At 38.7% G+C, this 23,509-nt stretch overlaps 1 pseudogene; it reads right to left on the reverse strand.

Moving 5' to 3' along the window:
- Positions 1-1,983: 1,983 nt before the first annotated feature.
- On the reverse strand, positions 1,984-2,131 carry LOC145284285 (U2 spliceosomal RNA; annotated as a pseudogene).
- Between the last annotated feature and the right edge of the window lie 21,378 nt (positions 2,132-23,509).

The raw sequence follows: 23,509 nt of genomic DNA on the forward strand, positions 1-23,509 counted from the left end.
TCATAATAATGTTATAACTAATGAAAAAAATCAAATCCCAAATCTCAAGAATATTGACTTATTAGATGAAGTAATCGTTGTAATCGAATTAGAGGTTACACTTGGGATGCAGATTCTTAAGCTTTCACTGTTTGTAGAAACTCTAACTTATGGGTGTTTGGTTCGGTTAAAAAGAACGGGTATTTGTAAGCTGCTACCATTCAAACTATGCTTCATACTTAAGTGTGAGAGACTGAGGGGGAAACAGATACTGATAGTGACAGCGGATTCAGTTCAACTTATTAGAAATTTACGCGTCATTGAATACTAAACTATGATATTAAATGTTAGCATTTATTTCAGTAAAAGTTCTCAAAAATCAAAGAACCTCTTGCTATATCTATATGATATGCATACATATTTAATTATTCCATTACGGTATTGTTTTACATTGTTACTAAATAAGTTAGAACTATTTATTTCCCTCTTTCTTACTAACCAGTAAAATTATAGCATACCTTTCTGTTGGGTCCTTGGTCTTATTGAATCCAATGATAAAAATTCATTTAGTCTATGTGAGTATCGAGATTAATGTTGCAACTATAAACAACATCCCTTAGAAAACATGAGTCAATCCTCGTATAAGCCAGTGTAGGGTAGCCTTATTGATGGTATTTTCTTTGAGCTTCGAATGCTGTGTCTGCCATATGAAGAAGTAGGAAAACAGAAAGTGACAGACAAAAGCTTAGTAAGACGCATATTTTAATAATTGGTTAATTCGGTTGGACATAATCAGATACATCCCATTTACTTCCCTCCCAATGTCGGCAGATAAACACAATGCTGAGTTTTTACTATAGAGAAAATCTAGCTCCCCACACACAAAAAAAGCACTGGATTGAAACACATTTTTTTTTAAATTAAAATTGCCTAAATCTACAAATATTTTCTTTCTAACCGAGAACCAAACATAGATAATAGGAAGTGCAGTATTGAAACAGATACTTCACTTTGCTTCGAGCCTAAAAGTGAGTGACGCGTTCATAGAATTATTCAGATACTGAGATAAACATCAATATTTATCAAATACGTATAACTGCTAAACATTACATTTTATAAGTTTAAAATACTTAGGATCAAATCATCGCGAAATGTCAAACAGAAAATACAAAAATTTAATTGATATAGGTGTAAGAATTAGAAACAAGTGCCTTTACAAAATCACTTTTAGCACTCAGAGAAAGGCGTTAATATTCAATTGTCTATAACTTTCCGTATAGTCCAAAAGTTAAGATATTAGATATGTTAAGTACGTATTAAAAATATTTGTTTACAATTTTTTCAATTGTATTCTTTGCATTATCAATATCCTTAATCTCTATTTTTTTGTAAACATTCTATGTCATACTGAAGCAGACGAACGACCTGTGTATTTATGTACGAACAGAATTCTTAAAATAGTAACGAGAAATAGGTTATAAATTTAAGTGCATGTCATTAGTAATATCTGTGTCAGTCATGGGCAAATTAATGTTCGAAAGCCGCATGCAGCCCGAACTGTTTTCCAAATAACACGCCTTATTTTACAAGAAATATAATATAAATTTCAATATGTTTTCCCTATTTCATACTAAATGGTTCGCACAATTCTCTCTTTGCGTCAAAAAAGGTTGGGATTTATGATAAAACTCCAATGGTGCATTTTGGGTTCTTAAATAAGAGACAGATTGCTAACATAAAACAAGGCCGATAGCCATTAATCGCGTGCTCTCGTGTAATGAATTAATGCGTGAATGTAGGATTGATATGAAATTCTTAAAGATAAACTAAAATGACCGAAAAATAGGCTGAAATGACTTAAATAAATAAAAAGTAAATGACTTAGAATGAATTTAATGAACTTAAGCATGAATTGAATCGCCTTAAGAATGACTTGAATGCTTAAAAAAATAACTGGAATCCTTCAAAAACAACTTCAATGATATGGAGAATGACTTGAATGACTTTGAGACTAACTCGTTGTAAAGTAGGTGATCATTTTACATTAAATTAATACAGAAAAGTGATCCCTCTCTTTATATCACAATAAGTACAGCGTGTACTAAGAACAGATACTAAACTTTGATCTTGGCCAAAAGGCAAAGAAAAGGATATTTATTTGCTCCAACACCGAGTAAATTAGGCACAAGGCCGACTTTTAATGTGAGGAGTGAAGGGGAAGTGGGTACCAACTCTCCGGGGAATAGGGAGCTGGATAGTGACAATTGGTATGAAGGGTTTCCCCTACATTGACCAAGGTCTTATATGTGGGATTTCCCCCACATATGGCCTTTGCTTGCAGTATCTGCCGGAACAGATACTACACTTTGATATTGGCCAAAAGGCCACAAAAAGCTTTATTTAACCTTTCGGTCCCGGCCTTGACATTATCTACTGCCAAGGCCTCATTTGGGGTCCGAAAGCGCTTAGGCACTAAGACCAGTAAGGGGGATTGGGGGAAAAACGGGGTCTTTGCTGAACTAAGCGCGACTTGTAAAAACAAGTACTTTATTAGGTATAACTATTCTAGAATCGCTATCATACTACAACAACCACCTACATTTTTACCAGGACCTACTTAAAACATCAAATCCCCAGCTTACGGGATGGCGGGCGACATTCATTCTAAAAGAAAAAGGAATTAAAATATTTACAATGAACAAAAAGCATAATAATATTTACAAAACAAGGAAGGTAAACTATTTACAGTTTAACTAAGCAAAATTGGATATGTACAAAACAAAGAGTATATATATATATATATATATATATATATATAACTATTCTAGAATCGCTATCATACTACAACAACCGCCTACACACACACACACACACACACACACACACACACACACACATATATATATATATATATATATATATATATATATATATATATATAGGGGTTAGATGAAGGGGGCCAGGTAGAAAACACCCAAAAAGAAAGAAAAATAAAACAACTAAAAAAATGCCTATGGGGGCGGGTTAGTAAGGGGTCCCTCCCTACCTACTCACTAATCGTTAAATGGAGCGCCCACTGTCTTCCGGCCCACTCCCCAAAGGAAGGGGTGAAACCAAGCAGATCGTTCCCTAATGGGGTGTGGGGGACCTAGGGGACAGCACTTCCGCGAAAATAACTTAAGGTTGGGTCGTCAGGGATGGATGGTGTCTTCCAAGATATAATACGTAAGGGGCAAAGTAGACAGGGGACAAAACATACAGGTGGACTGGGCATCTTTGGAAGCTCTGCTAGTGCCTGATGAAAAAATAAAGTAAGGAACAGGATCAACACATACATATTTATCCTAGACTAGCCCCTAATAAAGTATTCATTTTCCACTCTAGGTGGTTACTATTGCCTAACTACGCTCTACCCGAGAAGACTGTGTCTTGTAGAAAAGGCTGGGTTCCGAAAAAGAAAACTCCAGCACCATCCGACCAATAACCACTAGGGCGGGAGCACGAGCTCAAACTCAGCGCCTCGCTGGATGCACAAGCTAGTGTTGTGTACCAATCTCCTATCAAAGTCCATGCGGTGCAATCTTTCCCAATCACATCCGATTTTCATTTTAAGTGGATGCTTAAAATAAAAAACCAGATCGTGATCCGAAAGAGATTGCCCCTCATAGACAATGTTCAGACGGGAAACACACGTCACTAACCTAGCTACAGCTAGGATCGCTAGAAACAGCAACCGTTTCTCTCTAGTAAACGGCGGGTCCTCATTGTCGACGACGTATGCTAAATCAAGTAGCACCGATCGCTCGGGGTCGATGCGAGCCGTTACCTCTCCGACATACTCCCAGAGACTCCGAACTCCGCTGCAAAGAAAGAACGCGTGTTCTCTTGTCTCCTCCTCCTCTTCAACGTTGCAACGTGGACAGGGGGATAATAGTATTCACTATCCCTGCAGTACCTGGCTTGTCTGCCAAAGAGTGGCAGCGGGTCCCGGACTAGCCTCCATGTGATTGAATACTCAGCATTGTTGAGAAAGCTACTGGCTTGCGCCCAACTCCACAGCGAGAGAAATTCAGAACTCGACAGATTCAGCCGCTCCACCAGAGGATCTTTAGCGGTTCCCCCCACTAAATCCTGATATAGCCTCCTCCTAGACCGTGCAAGGTCACTGGACCCCGACAATGCCCTAAGGGCGGCTCGGCATTCGGTGAAGAAACACGATTCCCCTACCGGTCTTCGGCGACCTTCATTAGCAGGAGCGGATATGAGCCGCGGAAACGCAAGTTCCTCGGCTGGTACCCAGTATGTTTCCTCTAACAGTGTCCGACTCGGGAACGCCAATCTCTCAGCATGCTTATGACTCTGCAAGTCCGGCATTCCTAAGCCTCCCTCACTAAGTTTCTGCGTAAAGACTTGTCTACGGACATACGGCTTTCCTCCCACCCAAAGGAGTTTGAACAGGAGTTGCTCTAAAGACTTACAGTGGTCTGCAGGCAGGTGAAGAACCGACAAGCGGTAAAGGATCAGCGGAAACACGTACGTTGCACATGCCTCCGCACGACCCTTTAAGGGCAATTTCCTCAAAATCCAAGTCCTCACTGACGACTCGACCTTCGTTTGTACATCCAACCAATTCTTGTCCAGCTGGAGACTCGGTCCGAACCATACTCCGAGAATTTTGACCGTGCCATCAGTCCAGCCGAACGCACCTGGAAGCGAGTTTACCCCGGTCCAGGCTCCCAACTGCAGGCCAACGGACTTGCCGCGATTGATTATGGCCCCCGTGACAACTTCATACTAAGCGATCGCCTCTATCACCGCCTTAATATCAAGCCTTCGCCCGGCAAAAACGGTGACATCATCAGCGTACGCGGACCCCCTGGCAAATTTTCCACCAGGTAGAGCTAGTCCACGCAGGACTGGTCTAGCCGCCCTGTCCCTTAACTTTCGAAGGAAGGGTTCCAACGCCAGGACATATAACAGAAGCGACAGCGGGCACCCCTGGCGCACCGACTGAGAGACACCACAGGACTCCGACAACCTACCATTAACCGCGAGATCACGATACAGAACGGAGATCCACTTGCGGAAGTCCGGACCAAAGCCGGAGGGTTTCTACAACAGATGTCAAGAACCCATGGTCAACCCTATCGAACGCCTTGGACTGATCTAAATTGATCAGGGCGGATTCTGTGTCGGCTTCTAAACCCTCTATGATCGTGCGCACCAAGTGCAAGTTGTCTTGAATCGATCGACCCTTCACAGCGTAGTTCTGATCCGGATCGACCAAGTCACTGATAACAACCTGCAGTCGGTTCGCAAGAACGCGGGACAAAATTTTGAAGTCTGCGTTAAGCAGAGTAATGGGCCTATAGTCGTCTAGATTCCCCCTACATGTTGGTCCCCCTTCTTCAGAAGCGGGATCACGCCTTCCGTTACCTGCCTCTGGATGGAGCCATGAGCTAACCAGTGGTTAAACACGCCCGTTAGAAGGGGCACAAACATGGGCGACAGCCTCAAGAACAACTCGTAGGGAAGACCATCGAGCCCCCAAGATTTGTTGTAGCCAACCTGCTTCAACGCAGTGACGACCTCACGCTCCGTAACCATCCCCTTGCAACTAGCCGCTCGGGCCGCAGTAAGGCGGGGCGAGCCAGCTTAATAGCTGCCAAACCCCTGGCCGCGGAGTCTGAGTAGTTGGGTGAAGCAATCCATTAAATGTTGCCGAAACCCATTGCAAATCTCTCGCGCCGATGCGAGAATGTGCACTTCCAGGTTTTTCACCTCCCGAATGTACCCATCCGAGCCGTGTCTTAAGGCGGCCTCACGCTCAGCAGCGTCAACATTCACGGCTTTGTTGGAGACTCTTTTTAACCTAGCTCTAACCACCTGACCTGCATATCGCTTGCTAGCCAAGCGATTCAGGTCTTTCTTAACTAGAACTTATTCTAGGGAGTCCCCCCTGCCACCGCCCGGGTCAGTCTATCATCTAGGTGCCTTTTGGTCCGAGCCCTAGTTAGCGCGAGGCGTTGACTGTATTGGACGCAAAAGTGCCTAATGGTAGCCTTAAGGTGAACCCACCATCTACTCCCGGTAACCGCCCCCACTAACTCTCTCTGAATTAGTGATATCATCTGCTCCCGGAATATTTCGACTCCAACAAGGAGACGTTCAACTTCCAGTAGCATGCCAACCTAGGCCTATTACCTAATTTCAAACGGGCCAGCACGATCTTGTGGTCCGAATGACCTAACCAGTGGAACGTGGGACAAGATAGGAAATCTATATCGCCCCTTCTAATTAACATTCTGTCCAAGTATGTACTCGGACGGATGGCCATACTAGATTGCCACGTCCACATCTCCCTCCCGGGGTGATCCAGACGGAACCTGTCGACCAGATCGCACGAGGCCATCAGGTCAGACAGGCTGCTATCACATCACGCCGACCCACTAGCCCCTCCCCCTGACCTTATTTATATTGGGGTCCAGGACGTCATTCCAGTTCCCTATTAACACTACCCGCTCCGAACCCGAAGAGAGAAACACCTCCATCCGCCGAAAAAAGGAAACCCTCTCGCTGCAGACGTTAGGCGCATAAACTGCCACGATCCGGAACTTGCCGCTTTTAACGGCAACATCGACCACGACCACCTCCCATGAGCATCAGCGTGAACAACGGTAACCGTCGCAGAAAGGGTGCGACTCACTAGAAAAGAAACCCCTACCGCTACAGGAACTGCCATACGCTGAATAAACGTCAAAGTCGTTCACACTGCAGTCCCCGTCCCCAACAAAGTGGGTCTCCTGCAATGCAGCTTAGTCTACCTTAAGGGCCACGAGATCCCTCAGCACGCGAGCAGCCTTCCTTCAGGATCTCATGCCCCTCGCATTCAAACTAGCTAGGCTTAAGCTCGTGGGCATAATTCCTTAACTAGTAGTATTCGTCTAGGATGGGTCTGAAATCTTCGGGAGTAAGGCCGTCAAAGGTCTTACCGAGGCTGCCCGTGAGCAGGTTGGACGTAAGCCGTCCGTCTCGAGCCAGGCCCACAACGTCCAGGGGAACGTCATTTTAATGGCTCTATAAAGGGATGGGTGAATGTAAATTGGGACCCTCCTTTCACATTTTTGGGCAATTTGCCCAAATAATGGGTGCTCCTCGTTCATGATACACAGCCCCTTATACGCAGTCTTACTGGCCTCCAACATTCTCCACAAGGCCTTACAACGCCCTCTCCTATTTGTTCTTACGAAAGTTATTAGATGTGGAGCATCCGCGAAGTTTCTGGGATCGGTGACCTCTTTCCCATCGACTTTGGAGAAGTCTTCAAGGCTTTAGAGAAACCTTTTTTGTCTTCCGTTGAGGTCGCGGATCACGTGGTCAATGCTTGCGTCGCAGAGGCGTTCTCCCGGCCAGAACGGGTACTTCCTTGATTTACCCTCTCTACGAGGGGCCGCCTGTTGCTGGTCATCTGTTGTTGCAGCTTTTTCTGCCTCTGCGACAGGAACTTCGCGCTGCTCCTTCTCTTTAGGCGTGTTGAATAGGGGAGGATTGAGTTGAGCTTCCTCACTGGGGGTCTGGGTTGGAGGCTCAATATTCTGGTCTTGATTTACTTCTTCTGGGGCTGTTTCCGGAATTATCGCCGCCGCGGCTGTCTCCATTGTGGCCATCTCTACCGGGGTTGTCTCTGGCGGGGCTGCCTATGCCGGAGTTAGCTCCTTTCTTTCCCGTTTTCCCATTTGCTTTGTCTTGTCTGCTTCTTCTCCCTCAGATTTTGAGGAGCTTACTCTTAATTTCCTTTTTGCCGCCATCGCCGCCCATCTTGCTGTTGTTTGAGGGGATGTTTTTCCTGCTTTTTTGTCTTTTTTGAGACAATTTTGCTCCAGGTGGCGGCATTATTGTTCTCTTCTTCCGTCTTATCATCTCCCTCCGGCCTCTTGGTTTCTGCTAGTCGTGGCTGTTTCTCTGACTCCTTTTTCTCAGGGCAGAAACGAGACATATGCCCCAGCTTTTGGCAGAGCTAGCAGTGAGGTCGTCGTCTTTCCACTATGACTGTCATCGTCCAGCCCTCACAGATCAGCTGGGAGGGGATGCTGTAAAACCCCTTTTTGTCAGCGCGCATTTCGATTTTATACTCGCCAACTTTGATGTTTCTAGGTCCGATGACAGCCTGAACCTTCTCCACTTCTCCATATTGGGCCAGCGTCGCTCCCAGCTGATCTTCTTCGATGAAGCTCGGCACGCCCATTATGGTAACATTTGTCCTCCTTTTAGACTGATATTCAGTCTTCATTTTAAAATTCTTCCACACAAGATCCCCTTTTGCCATCTTCTCTGCCTCCTCTTTTGTAGGCAAAAAGAGATCCCATGTGGCGAAATATCTTCTTACCGCGTACTGAGCGGGTATTTTTAGTTCCCTGAGGATTTCCATCATCTTATCCCTGGGGATCCCGGCTAAGCCCTTTCCCTTTACGTCGAAGGTTATCAGGGAGACCGATCTTTCCTGGATTTCCTCCAGTCTCCCTGGCATTACCTTCAGTTCATTTCCTTGGATGTATTCCTTGAACTTATTTTGGAAAAGTTCCTGATAGTACTTTGGGGTCTTCTGAGTCTTTCTCAGGCTTTCCCGGGATCCCCAGGTTGTCGGTTCCTTGATGGGCTCACTGGGTATGCCGGCTGCCGTCTGCTTTTGTGGTGGTGTCCTCTGCCCTGGTGGTATCGGCGAGCAATCGCTTGCTGGGAGGGCTGGCCAATCGACCGCACTGCCTGGCGTTTTGCTGGTAGATACCCCTTCCACAGGGGAGCACTCATCTACGATAATCACTTCAGCTGATTTCGCTCTTCTTAGTTCTATCTCCGGCTTGCTTGGACTGTTTCTTTCCGACTGGGTCGTTGTTGGTAGCGGCCTAGATATCTCCTCGTCGAGGACCCACCACCTCTTCACTGGTCGTCTCTTATTCTTATTGAGGCTCCTGTAGGCTTCCTCGATCTCGTCTACATCCGGGGTATTCTCCACCACTTCCTTCAATATTTGTATCAATTCTTCCCGACTTGCCGGTATCACTGTCGCCGGCGTTCTCCATGGAGCCTCGTTCACCACTGCGACATTCCCCATGCCTGAGCTACTGGGGGTGACGTCCTCAGAGCGCGCCTCAGAGTTGCCGGAGACTGACCGCGACCGGGACCTCGACCTCGTACTTGCTGTTGGGTTTGCGACCCCGAAGCTCGCTCTCGAACTAGGGTTGCCTTTTGGGGTGGCAACCCCTGCAGCCGTAACCCTACCGGCTGCTAACGTACACTCGATCCTTCTCGAACTGGGGGTGGCGACCCCCGGAACCGACTAAGAACCGGCGCTCGACCCTTCCAAACTGGAGGCGGCGACCCCCGGAACCCTTCTCAACCTGGAGGTGCCTTCGGGACGGCAATCCCCCCCCGAACCCCCCACGGACACTTCTACACCAGGGGCGTCCCCCATGGTGAAGAGGCAGGCGCCTGCCCCCCTAGGTGTTGGCCCAGTGCCCTACTACGACCCGCCGATTTGGAAACTAGGGGGCCCTTCGCCTAAAAAGGCACGTCATTATCCCTTAGCCTAGCCGGCAGCTTAAGTCGGATCCAGACCCTGGACTATCTGCAAAAGAGGGAAAACCAGTTAATAATACAAAGCAACAATAACAAAAACACAACAATGCCTTAAGGACCACTCACCCAAAGAATGGGGTCGGTCTTTTGAGGCCAAACAAGAAAAAACCCTTGAACTTGACCAAAGTTGGTCAAGTGGGTGGTCGGTGGTCTTTGAAAAAGAGATAGCCTAGTATACTGCGAGGACAGATACTGCACTTTGATCTTGGTTGAAAAGGCAAAGAAAAGCTTAAAAAGCTAAGAATAGCATCTATTAACAACATACCTTTGATCTTAACGAAAAAGGCCAAGCACAAAAGTGTTACGGACGGACCGACAGACCGACCGACCGACCGACCGACGGAGTAACTTATAGAGTCGCTTGCACGCACTAAAACTCAGTGTAATTTCCAATGCATTTCAGGCTTAAAGATCATCCATTGAAATATTTACGAGTCACAAAATAGGTAATTTTACTCAATATCCTATGCCAAAGAATGAAACTAGTTTATTTGGGGTTACGTTTTAGATTCCACCGCTAATGAAGATTTGTTATTATTCAGTTATTATTATTCAGCCAATGTAAAGACACGTGCTAAGATTAAAGGAAATTTTATTATAACGTGTTTAGAGTTCTGTAACGAATATTGAAGTTCATGTATAAGCTCATGATATCATTTAAAATAGAAAATATTTGAGGAATTAAAAGAAGACCAGGAAACGTGAGAAAAAAACCGATAAAATTTAAATGAAAATAACAAACTAATTTATTTGAAATGTGTTTGTACATCTCTAATTTTATAGTACTTGAATACATGTCAAAATGTTTCAGATGTAATGAATTTTAAGGAAAGGTCAGAGAACACGAATTGAGTCCTCCATTACGCGTTTAAGCAAAAAGAATATACGATCCCAAGAAAACGTACGTACGAGCTATAGAGTTAGATAAATGTGGCAAACAATAAAAAGATTATTCAAATACTGAAATGTTGTGACTGGAAAATTGAATACGTTAGATAAGATTCGTTGATTTCGCAAAATAATAACTAGGGCTATGACAACAGCATATTCTTTTCCTGGTGTTAATTTTAATACACATATCTCCATTGATATCTTATATGGTTTTATGTAGAGTGATGCCGTCCTAGTTGATTACTTGTGTCTACTTATTCTGTTTCATTGCCCTAATAATAACTAGGTGGGATGCAGAGCTGTTATTTCTATAATTTCACTATGGAAAAAATCTTCGATATATCCTATTGAATTTGCTGTCAGTTTCTATTCGTCGTATTAATAGGTCATTCAAAACCAATGGAACTTGATGTGTTGGCTCAGAAAAAAGTGAATATGTGTTTTACTCATATATTTAGTCTATTCGGTTTTCGATCAATCAAATATTAATCCTTCTATACTGAGAGCATTTTTATTTTTGTTTTAATCAAGATTGTCACTTTAAGAGGGTTGGGCATCTTAACATAAAGACAGACTTTGTATTTAACATTGTCATCCTGCGGAGGCAAATAAATATGCAAGATGAAGAATTACTAACATTTCAGGCAATGGAGGACAAAACTACATAATAAAAGATTTATGAAGATGTTTAATCTCCCACTCTAACCATTCATTAAATTAGCAGACAAATGGATTTCAGCAAGACTTGTCCGTAAGATAAATTGCTTGATCAAATAAAAAGAATAGAATTCTTCGATTTTTTGCTGGTATCTTTTCCGCATTTTATTTCATATTTTCTGTCTTCCATTAGGTAGAGATAAATCTTTCTAGACTTCGGCGATAATAATTTTTGTCTTTTATCAAGAGTCATCGTTTTTAGGGAGCTGAATTTACCATGCATTATAAACTGATCTTCTCTTTGCCTCCTACACTGGGGATTTGGGCAAGTGTGTAGGAACCTTTAAAAAATTATTAAAAGGCAAATTCTTCAACTACCTATTGTTTGTTTCAAAAGGAAAAATATTATTGTCAAGTTCTCTACAATTGAAAATATCATTTGAGCGGGTGTAAAAGCCAAACACGTCTAACAAGTTTTTAGATAAATTTGAACCGTAATGTGATAACTGTTGTGGGGTATAGATCATCCTTATTTGAGAATAAAGTTGAATCAACTAGTCCTATGAATACTACTGGTTTCAGAGACTAAAACGAGAAATTCATACCATGTTTTCACGCATGCCATGATCACGTTCCTCTCATACCACTTTAGTGGCTCCTGTATTCTTTATGATAAATATATATTATATTTATACACGTTAAACTACTTGTGGTTTCTTTCAACTGGCTGACAAGGACGATTCAAGAACTTCCCGAATCAAGCTACAACAATTGCTTACAACAACTGTATGACGAACATTTGGGCTACGAATTCACTCTAAAAGACCAAGTTTTCAGTGAGTACAAAAAAACACATTTTTTCCATCTCTATAAATACAAGTAATGTTGGAAAAAAACTTTGTCGTTCTAAACGCATGTCTCGCTTGTACATTAAGAGAAACCCGATCCGGATAGGTCCACAGCTATAAAAGACATGCCAGAGCCTCATAATGTAACTATATTGCAGAGTTTTTTTTGGCTCGCGAACTATTACTAAACGTTCATTAAGAACATGCATGAATTGCGTGCGCCATTGAATGCACTATTAAAAAAGGACAAACAATGGGACTGGGCGCCTGTGTGGCAGGCAGCGTTTAAAAAATTAAAAGGTGTATTAACGTCAGATTTATCCCTGAGTCAATTCAATCCGGAACAAGAGATTATTGTCGCAACCGATGCAAATTCTTATGGGATCGGCGCATGCATTCTACACAAGATGCCGGATGGATCCACTTAGCGGATCGCTCATGCCTCGAGCACTTTACTGCCTGTCGAGAAGAATTACTCCCAAATCGAAAAGGAAGCAATGGGGATCATATTCGGGGTTACAAAATTCCACCGATTTTTACAGGGTAGTAAATTTAAATTACAAACTGATCATAAGCCACTTATAACCATCTTTGGTTCTAAAAAAGGTCTACCAACTTGCACAGCAAAGAGACTGCAAAGATGGGAGCCATTATTTTGAATTATTACTTCGGTATGGAATTTCTTACATCGTCGAAGTTAAGGCACGCAGAGGGAGTGTCGTGATTAATTCCGAAATCAAGGGAACCGCAGGAAGACACATATATAGCGTCACTACAAAATGAAAAGGACTATATACAAATACTATGTAATACGATCAAGAAACTCCCAGTGACTTTGGAAAAAATAATAAGGGAGGCTCAAGAAGATAGTTTCATCAAAGAAACGAAACAAAAATTTCAATCAGATGAATCGGCGGCGGAAGCTTATACTATGTGCAATGAGGTACTGTTGTACCGGAAAGAGTAGTAATCCCAGCTATACTACAAAAGAAAATTCTAAAGGATTTCCACATGGGGTACTCTGAGGCTACGCGAATGAAGAGTCCCGTGAGGTCATATGTTTACTGGAAGAGTATTGACACTGATATAGAAGGCACGGTAAAGTCGTGAATGGGATGCGCAATGGCTGAAAAAACGCCTCCAATGCCATTAAGCCCGTGCCCTAAAGCGGACCATCTATGGCAAAGAATACACGTAGATTATGCAGGCCCATTGGATTTCGATGTAAACATCCAACGGCGGATTTTACAATCAGTGCTTCTCACGAATTATACGCTAGGTTTGGTGTGGTCGATTGTCTCATGTCTAGTGTCAGACAATGACACACAATTCACTTCCGCAGATTTTAAAAGCTTCTGCGATGATTTCCAATTTAACCACAAAACTACACCAACCTATCATTTCCGATCGAACGGTCAGGCATAGAGGTTTTTAGACACGCTGGAAAGCCTTGAAGAAGGCTAAAGGAACGCCCACAGAAAAGGCGCTCCAGCAATTTTTACAAGTTTACCGAATTACGGCAAATGAAGGCGCTCCATCCATAATGTTTGCGAGGAAAATTAGGCGGTTTTCGAGAAACTTCTGCCAAAACAGGTAAAACCGCCAAGTACCATAGTTCCTAAAAAAACATACTTACCTGGTGAAAAGGTATTTTTCCTAGCACAGAAAAATAATAGTACAATGTGGGAACTAGAAAAGGTCCAGAAAAGGATCGGGTGGATGGTCCACATTATCGAAGGTCCAAGATTTATTCACAAGAAGCATTTGAACAAAATTCGGAAACGTATCACAGATGACGAAAGAAAATCTCCTGCTGAACAAGAAGAAGTAATGAACCAAATATATGACACGTTCGACTTGGTAACACCATAAGCAGCTGGACAATGCCTGTCCTTCAGAAAAAAGAAAATGACCGACCCGATAGAGATCAACCCCAGGAAAAAGAGCTATACGATCATTCCAGGGGAATGAAAAGCTCGAGAGGGGAATGTTGTGGGGTACAAATCACCCCTATATTAGAACTAAGTGGAATCAACCAGTTCTATGAATAGTAATTGTTTCAGAGACTAAATGGAGACATTCATACCATTTTTAACCGCATGCTACGAACGCGTTCCTCTCATACCACTTTAGTGGATCCTGTATTATTTATGATTAATACATATTACACGTTACACTACTTGTGGTTTCTTTCATTTGGGACTCCTAGGACGGGTCTACAACAATAACCTGATTTACTGATATAACATTGAGGTAATGATAAACCGTTTGCAACGTACGTTGAATAAATCCTACTAACTGATTTCTAATTTACGTCAAATTGGCAAGATACGCTGTTGTCTTGTTGACTCAATGGATAGTGATATGCTCCCAAAGAAGTTACAGTATTAATTGTCGTAAATATTTTCTTGCTTCTATCGTTGTAGCTATAATAATAAAATTAATTATCAAGAACCACAGCACTTCATTATTAATCTGAGGATGATATTTCTTTTTCTTTTCGGTTGATAGGAAGTTCGCTTCGATGGAAATCTCCTGAAAGACGTCCGTATACTTCGATGTTAAACACCCAACGAAGAAGATTTATCTCTGTGTTGCCCCGGAGACTCCTCGTCATTACGCATCCTCTGCACACAGTACTCTAAACTCTAACTTAACATCTAATGAACTGTTTGTGAAAAAAATTACGTTTTTACTACTCACAGACGATGTGTGCTGCTATGCATTTTATCTACTAAGTGAAAGAAAGGTGCTTTCAGGATTTTATAGCTAAAGACAAGAAACATCATTTTATTTTTCGAACAAGAACAAATGATCGTGCATTCCGCAAAGATAAAAATATACATTTGAATTATTTGAATTAAAATTTAAAAAAATCTAATTCCATTGATTCTGAGAACGTTTAAATTTGGAATAACAATTTCATTCTTTGTATACGTAATTAAATAACATTGAAGATTAGATTTTTTGGTAAAAACGAAGTGCAGTATGTGTTCTAATGTTACATATAGTCTCTCGTGTACCTGGTCAGTAGATAAAAGAATTCTTCTGGATTGATACAATTGTTTGTTCCAATCTAGAGTGCCTTATATGAAGAGCTTGATTTACCATACATAATAATAATAAAAAAATAAGTTCATATGCGTCAAACTCTGGATATGGTGGTTTTACAGTAAGATTAAACAAACCGCAAACAGAATGCAACCAATATCAGTTCTTCCGTGTTTCCACATGAGATGTGCAGAAGAGTCCAAACGTGGATGTAAGGAAAGGATCAACCAATACAGAATACAGAAGAAACAGAAATAAAATCTTAGATAGGAAGTCGAGAAAGTTTGTGGCAGTCACAATAATAAAAAAGATCCAACTTTTTTTGACTAAATTAAAAACCCATTTCTTTCATTCGTCTTGATATTGTATATCTAGAAAAAGAATTTCCAGCCCCTGTTTTGAATTTTCAGCTATAGTCAACATAAGATTTCTTTCGATCCTTCAAAACAGTTAATTTAAGCCTGTGGTCGTCCTTCTAAGTGAATGTTCTAGGGAGACCAGATCGAGATTATCCTTTTACCAAGCGTTCGACTTCGAACGTTTGACCAATTCGCTTCACTGCAGAAAGAGATATTTTCACATCTTTTCTTAAAATATCAAAAAAATCTGCTTGTAGGTCATTTTGAACTGCCTTAATCCTGCAATTTTTTTTATATCCTTGCCAAGATGCGGTCATACCATTTTTAGGATTAATTTTTCCATTTCTGATTATATGCTATAATAATAACGATCTGCAAAATAGAAATGTTCAACGAAAATTTACAAAAATTCATGGAAAAATATTGAAAATTCTATTTCTTCCTTCTTTAACGCTTACCATATTTTCTTAGTGTTACCTAACAATTATTGGCGTTCTTCTTCGTCTTCTTCTTCTTCTTCTTCTTCTTCGTCTTATTATTATTATTATTATTATTATTATTATTATTATTATTATTATTATTATTTTATCATTATTACTATTTTTTATTATATATATTTTTATATTTCATTTGTATGTTTATTTTTTCTTTACAATTACTTAACTTTATTTATTTATTATAAATGCAATGATGATTGTTGTCATTTACATTATTATTAGCTTTTTACTATAAAAATTATTATTATTAATACTACTAATATTATTAAAATTATTAATTAAATTATTAAAATCATTATTTATTATTATTATTATTATTATTATTGTTGTTATTATTATAACATCTTTATCTTATACGCCCTGTTTGGCATTTACTTCCACAGATTATTCTAAATTCAAATTTTCAGTTTAATACTATCATTAAAAGTATATTCTTAATGCTTATAAAAAAATGTGTGAATTTACTTTATACACTAGATGTATAAACTTGAAGTAAGTAACATTGGACGGGAAAGTTCTTTATGACATTGACTGATTTCCGTTTCTTTATTCTGCATATGCTTCTGTCTAGAAGCCTTGATTTATATTTGGGCCCCGTCAAAATATCTGTTTGGACGGTAATAGATTTCCTTGCTAAATCCTTTATCTTTCTCTTCCTTTCCATCCTCTAATTCTTTATTATTATTATTATTATTATTATTATTATTATTATTATTATTATTATTATTATTATTATTATTATTATTTTCTATCTTTCACTGTGTCTTATCGTTTCTTCATTTTCTTTTTTTTTCCTTTTTCTTTTTCCTTTTCTTTCCCTCTTATGTTTCTCTCTTTCTCTCTCTCTCTCTCTCTCTCTATATATATATATATATATATATGTGTGTGTGTGTGTGTGTGTGTGTGTGTGCGCACGCGCGTGTGTGTGTGAGTGTGTGTGTCCTTCAATATGCCAAGTATGCAAGTAAAATCATGCTTTTTCCACAGTTCGAGATGAAACCATTTAAAGTAGAGAAAAATAGCGTGAAAGCAAAACCAACAAATACTGTAGACTTAACCATAACCTGAAATAATTCAACAAAAAACTTTCACTCTAATAAAAAAAAATCAACGACGAATATGTTTACGCCAACAAAAAATGATAATAAGAATTTATGGAAAATTAAATAACTGGCGTAATTTTCGGATTTATATGAATTATTTTGTAATAACTAGCGAGCCGTCCGGCGTTTCCCGATCATAAAATTTAATTAAATATTGTATTTAATTTATACAGATTTAATTGATACGTATTCATCACTAAGTGAGGGATGACTTTTTTCTTTACTTCAACCTCTTTCCCACAGAAGAGCCGTTGCAAGCCAGTCTTTGTTATACCTTTCTCGAAAAACACCCGCCTAGCTGAAACTATTGGCAATAACTTTCCTCACTTTTTAACTGTGCCTAAATCAAAACGTTGATTCTATGAACAATGCTTCTTTCTTAGAACTGCACGCCTGTTAGACTCTCTTCCGTTTGCCTGTTTAATATGTTTATTTTAAATGTTTATTTTAAAATATTCTAGTTTTAAAGCCTTTAAAACCAAGGATTTAAAGCCGAGCCTCCTTTAGGGGAATTTTAAGAAGTAGTCAACTTCAGCGCAAATCAAACATTCTGACATCCATCTCATATATATATATATATATATATATATATATATATATATATATATATATATATATATATATATATATACTCAATATGGTTTCCGTTCTGCTAGATCTACAGTAGATGTGCTTACAGTTATATCTCATAGGATTAGCAAATCTCTCGACGGAGGCAACCTTTCTAGGGCAATTGCTCTTGACATATCAAAGGCCTTTGATAGGGTATACCATAAAGGTTTACTTCATAAGATCTCTAGCTATAGTATAGCTGGAAAAGTCTTCTCAATTATTAAATCATTTCTTTCTGATAGGTTCATAAGAGTAGTAGTTGAGGGGCAAAAATCAGAAGTTCACAGTATTAATGCCGGTGTCCCTCAGGAGTCCATCCTGGGCTCAACTCTTTTCCTGATCTACATTAATGATCTTCCAAATCACATCCTTACATCATTTGTAGACATTTATGCTGACGACACTACCATTTATGGTAGCACATCTAAGACAGTAAACGACCAAGTTCTCTCCAATTCTCTCTCCTCTGATCTTGAGCACGTAGTACAATGGGGTAAGGAGTGGCTGGTTACTTTTAATGCATCTAAAACCAAATTTTGTCTCTTTACATCATAAACATTCTGATCCACATCTGGCATCAATTGAAATGAATGGCTCTCGTCTTCAGGAGCCCTCAAGTTTTGACAAGCTTCTGGGCTTGACCATTACTCTTGATCTTAAATGGAACACGTACATCAAACCTGTTGCCAAGACCGCTGGAAAAATGGTCGGATCTTTATATCGATCCGGTAGATATCTCACTGCTGATGCAATTCTCTATCTATATAAGAGCAAGGTACGTCCAAGGATGGAATACTGTTGCCACATCTGGGCAGGAGCTGCTAGAAAGGACTTGACCTGCCTTGATAGAGTTCAAAATAGACTTCGTAGCCTCGTAGGAGATGTCCTTTTCTCTTCCTTGCAACCTCTATCTCACAGAAGAGATGTTGCGAGTTTGTCTCTGATGTATCGTTATTTTCATGGAAAGTGTTCGACTGAGCTTCAATCTATGGTCCTCCCTCGCCAAACTTTCACAAGAAACACTCGTCTAGCTGTAAACACTATCAATAATTCCCCCCACTCTTTATCTGTGCCTAAACCTAAACGTAGATTCCATGAACAAAGCTTCTTTCTTAGAACTGAACGCCTGTGGAATTGTCTTCCGTTTTCCTGCTTTCCGGCTGACTACAATATGGTTGTGTTTAAGTCTAACGTAAATAAGTTCTTGATGAGCCGTTCCATATAAGTTATCAAATTTACCAAATTATCATTACTAATGATTACTATATTGTCCAATTTCTACTGTACACTCTTTAACCCTTATCCTTGAGTGGCCTCTTGGCCTTGATAATGTGGTGATGCCTATGTAATATATATATATATATATATATATTATACTTTATACTTTATATATATTTATATATATACTTTATATATCTTATACATATACACTTTATATACTTTTTATATATACTTTATGCATATTATTATCATGAGGTTGTTTGCTATTTCAATTCTACAGTTCGGTCTTATGTGATCCCCGTAATAAACTGGAATTAAGGAAAAGACATTAAACTAAAAAGAAGAACACTTCATTTTGTGTTTAGATTTTGAATATATCATATTCGGCGTCTATATTTCTATTTTATATAATAAAATATTGCAGAACTTTGTTTTCCGGTAGGACACAACGTGGCTATATTGAACCAATTCATATCTGGTATATATCTCCCTAATATTTTCCCATGTACTTTTTTTATGTTACAGTTTGGACATATACTTTACCATTTAATTTTGGAGCACTTTGACAGTTTTTGTTCCTGGATCTTTGATGCGGAGTTTAAACTCAAGTTAATCCAATAAAGTTAATTACAAATCTGTAATTAGATACATAATTACTCTTCTCGTTGGATTTATTTATCCTTTCTTCCCACTCAATCTATATTATTTCTTGATCTATTTTATTCTTTCTCTTAATATATATATATATATATATATATATATATATATATATATATATATATATATATATATACATATGTGCGTATATATATGTATGTATGCATATATATATATTTATATACACATATATACATATATATATATACATATGTGCGTATATATATGTATGTATGCATATATATATATATATATATATATATATATATATATATATATATATATATATATATACGTACATACACACACAAACACGCACCCCCCATATCTCTGTCCCATATATATAAAGCTCACCTGCAGGATTGTCTAAATATTCTCTCATATTCGAACACACACGATATTTCTTTGGATGTCTGCCATGTAATTGATCGACAAACATGAAGGGATAGATACACCTAGACACAAGTCTCTTCTTTGAGGCTATAATATCGTGAAAGAATTTTCTCATTTACTTAGCCCACGTACTGTACAAAAGTAAATCAAATCAAAATATACTGAGGACATTTCTTTTACAAACTTTTGAAACTGGTAATTATAAAGTGCTTGGGTTCTTCTAAAATGAATAGTTTTAATATCCGCATGGATAACATTCATAATGTTAAAATTGGTGCGAATAACGCAGTAGAGTGTTAAAAAAACTGTTTAATGAATACGATTAAGTGCATTTTTATCATACTTTAGCAAGAAGACTACCTTATATTTTGTTACGGTGCCAACTCGTTCCAGTAGGATATTCCTCTTCCCACTTTTTTGTTTCTTTAAACTTTTCCAAAGTTATGCATATTTTATGATGGAAACAGTTGGATGAGTGCATGAATATTCTCCATATTTCTGAAATGTAATTTATAACAACTGAAGTACATTTAAATATCTTATTCTTTTTCATTAGGCGTACCCTAAGCATATTCATCAACATTTTCATAACGTGTAGCTATGGCAGTTTTAAACAGGAAATTTCTGCTACTGAAAAAACATATTCTATTACAAATTGACTGTTGCAATAACTTTTCAGGTATCATCTTTGCTCGTGTTCATTATTCTTTAGAATTGTGTAATATTTTGGAATAAGTAAGTATTTGAAATTTATTCCCCGGCGGGAAATACTTGTTATATTTCTAACAGTGTATATACTTATGCTTGGCTATTTCGGGTTAGAATAGATTGCGCGTTGACACGAGCATTTTCAAGACAGTTTTCTAAGCCTTGCTACTTTGAGCTGGTTATGACATACTAGTAGATTAGTCATCCTTGCACGAGAAATCTAATTTTTACACCTACACATATATATCGTACACATGACGTCATTTGCTATCATGTTATAGGTGAGGTAATCTGCTATAACGCTATACATAGCATCATATATATTATATATTTTATGGCGTCACAGACAAATATACAGAAATACAGATTGGAAGCGGATATTTTGTTTGTGACATGATCGTTAAAAAATTGCCCAACAGGTATAACATACTTCTTCTATCCGTTATTGGATTTTGTCAGGTGTATATATGTTCTATCCAAATTATTATTATTTAAATGTCGTTTAGTAATATTTTCTGTACTCAATCGAAGTAAAAATCGTATAAGTCGTAGGATACGCTATCATAAATTGAATACATTATTTTAAAGGACCCCCTGATTGAAAGTTTTAATTAATTTACAATGTATGATATTAACGGCAATGATAGCCGCGACACTATTAAATTAGTAATGCATACTTATAAAACGGAAGATTACAAGTGAACGCTTCAACAATCCAAAATGAAGATAGTCTATTTCAAGAAGTAAATAGCGTCAATAATGATGGACGATTGTCTTGCTACGAACATCTCGCTTAAGTAATTATATATATATATATATATATATATATATATATATATATATATATATAAAGCATTTTATCTGTGCGCGTGTTTGCGTGTATGCGTATGGGTGTGTCTGTTATTTCGTTCCCTATGGAGTTGGAAACGGCTAGGACTATTTAAAATGGTACTAATGCACTTATTGATCCGTGCTGAAATAATGACGTAATTATTTAAAAAGCCATTCTTAACATGGGGAGGGGAGGGTGTTTTGGCCATATTCTATACTTTAACCTTACAATTGAATAAAAAAAACGTATCATAAAACTTTAATTAAACTTAGAAAATACGATTTAAAAAAATAGCGCGGATCAGTACGTGCACAGGCACCTTAAAAATATATCACACTAATGTATTTTATGTGTCTGCCAGTGATTTCCGGTAAGTATAGAAAAGACAATAAAAAAACGAGTTAAAAAAGGAACAGTCGGATTTTGCCATTACTAAATGGCTTTACACAAAGTAACATCACAAGTGCATTGGCGAAGGTTTATCACCCCACAAGCAGCAGGTCTGGCGTATAAAATCCAAAATAGGTTCATCTTTAAAATTAATGTTTGATTTTAAAGCACCGTTAAACCTTGGCTTTTACATTTTAAATTTTATTCAATTCATTATACAACCCACGTTATTATAAAATCAACATTAGGTCCTGTACAGTGCGAATTTAGACTACAATACATTTTAGACTAAGGCATTGCAGGGAGACATAAGAACCTTTTCTACTGTACATCGCGGCTGGTTCCCGACTAGAATATTGATTTGATTAAAAAATCGATTTCGATGACAACAAACGTATTAGAAGTGTAGAACATTCATTGACCCTCATTTAATAACGGGTAACTTCGGGCATCCCTACTAGTTTTAACTATAATCTAATGCAACCCCTTTTGCTGGATGTATAGCATTTAGAAAATGCCGAAATTGTAATGGTCAATTTAATATATTCTTGAAGAAATATATTCTGATATGACAGGATGTCCCAATTTAATTCATGCATTGAGTTTTGATGTCACATCAATTTTGATAAAATCGAATATACAGCAATCTGCACACTTTTACTTACATCGTTTTTAAAAAAACGTGTGATGAGGTGTTTACACAAATGCTGAGTCCTCACGAGTTATTACAAGCAACGAAATCAGAAATTGAACATCAACTCAATCATTTCTATCATTTGAGATAGTGTTTCGATTAGCGGTATATTTTTATAGGTTATTCTGTATTGGGGTAGATGTAATTTGACTTTGAAGAACTTTGGAAATAACTGGAGAATGGATGTGTCGTTCTTTCTGACTGACGTGCCAAACAAGAGAAGTTTGCCTGGCTTGTAGTACCGATTACTCTGTTGATAGAGTGTAAACGTTAGGACGAAACAGGACAAACACAAATGGAATAAACGTTTTTTTTTTAAATATTGCGAGCATCTCAGGAAACTGCTTTGGTTCGAATACGATCAAGCGGTCGCATTTAGTACATGACTGGAAATGATTGAGATAAAAACCTAGAAAATAGATATAACTTTTAATATGCATCACTCGGCAAGTTGATAAAAATATTACTACAAAAACAGAGATAAACACACACACAAACACAAACACACACACACAAAAACACAAACACACACATGCACACATATACACACAATATATATATATATTATGTGTGTATGTATGTGTGCTTATCTCTGTTTCTGTAGTATATTTCTATCTACTTGCAGGGTGATGCATGTAACAAGATATATATATATATATATATATATAGAGAGAGAGAGAGAGAGGGGGGAGAGGGGGGAGAGGGGGAGTCTTCCGCGTTTAATCACCATATGGTATTATTTTCGAGTCTAACAATTCACTTGGAGGTAGAAATTCCGAACACTATACATATCATAATAATCATATGCTAAGCAGATTAAATAAGGCTAAAAAATGTTAAACAACCCCATACTTTTCCTGTCACTAAAATTTGTGAAATCGCCCATTTTTTAATCAAATTGTTTGATAGCCTACTCTAGTAAAGACCCCCACCCCCGCAACGTACCGAGCAGAAGCTTCACATGCCTCCTCGAAGAGACAG

This window comes from Euprymna scolopes, chromosome 8 (genome assembly GCF_053919585.1).
Source record: "Euprymna scolopes isolate OS-2025 chromosome 8, ASM5391958v1, whole genome shotgun sequence".
In the NCBI taxonomy this organism is placed as follows: Eukaryota; Metazoa; Mollusca; class Cephalopoda; order Sepiida; family Sepiolidae; genus Euprymna; species Euprymna scolopes.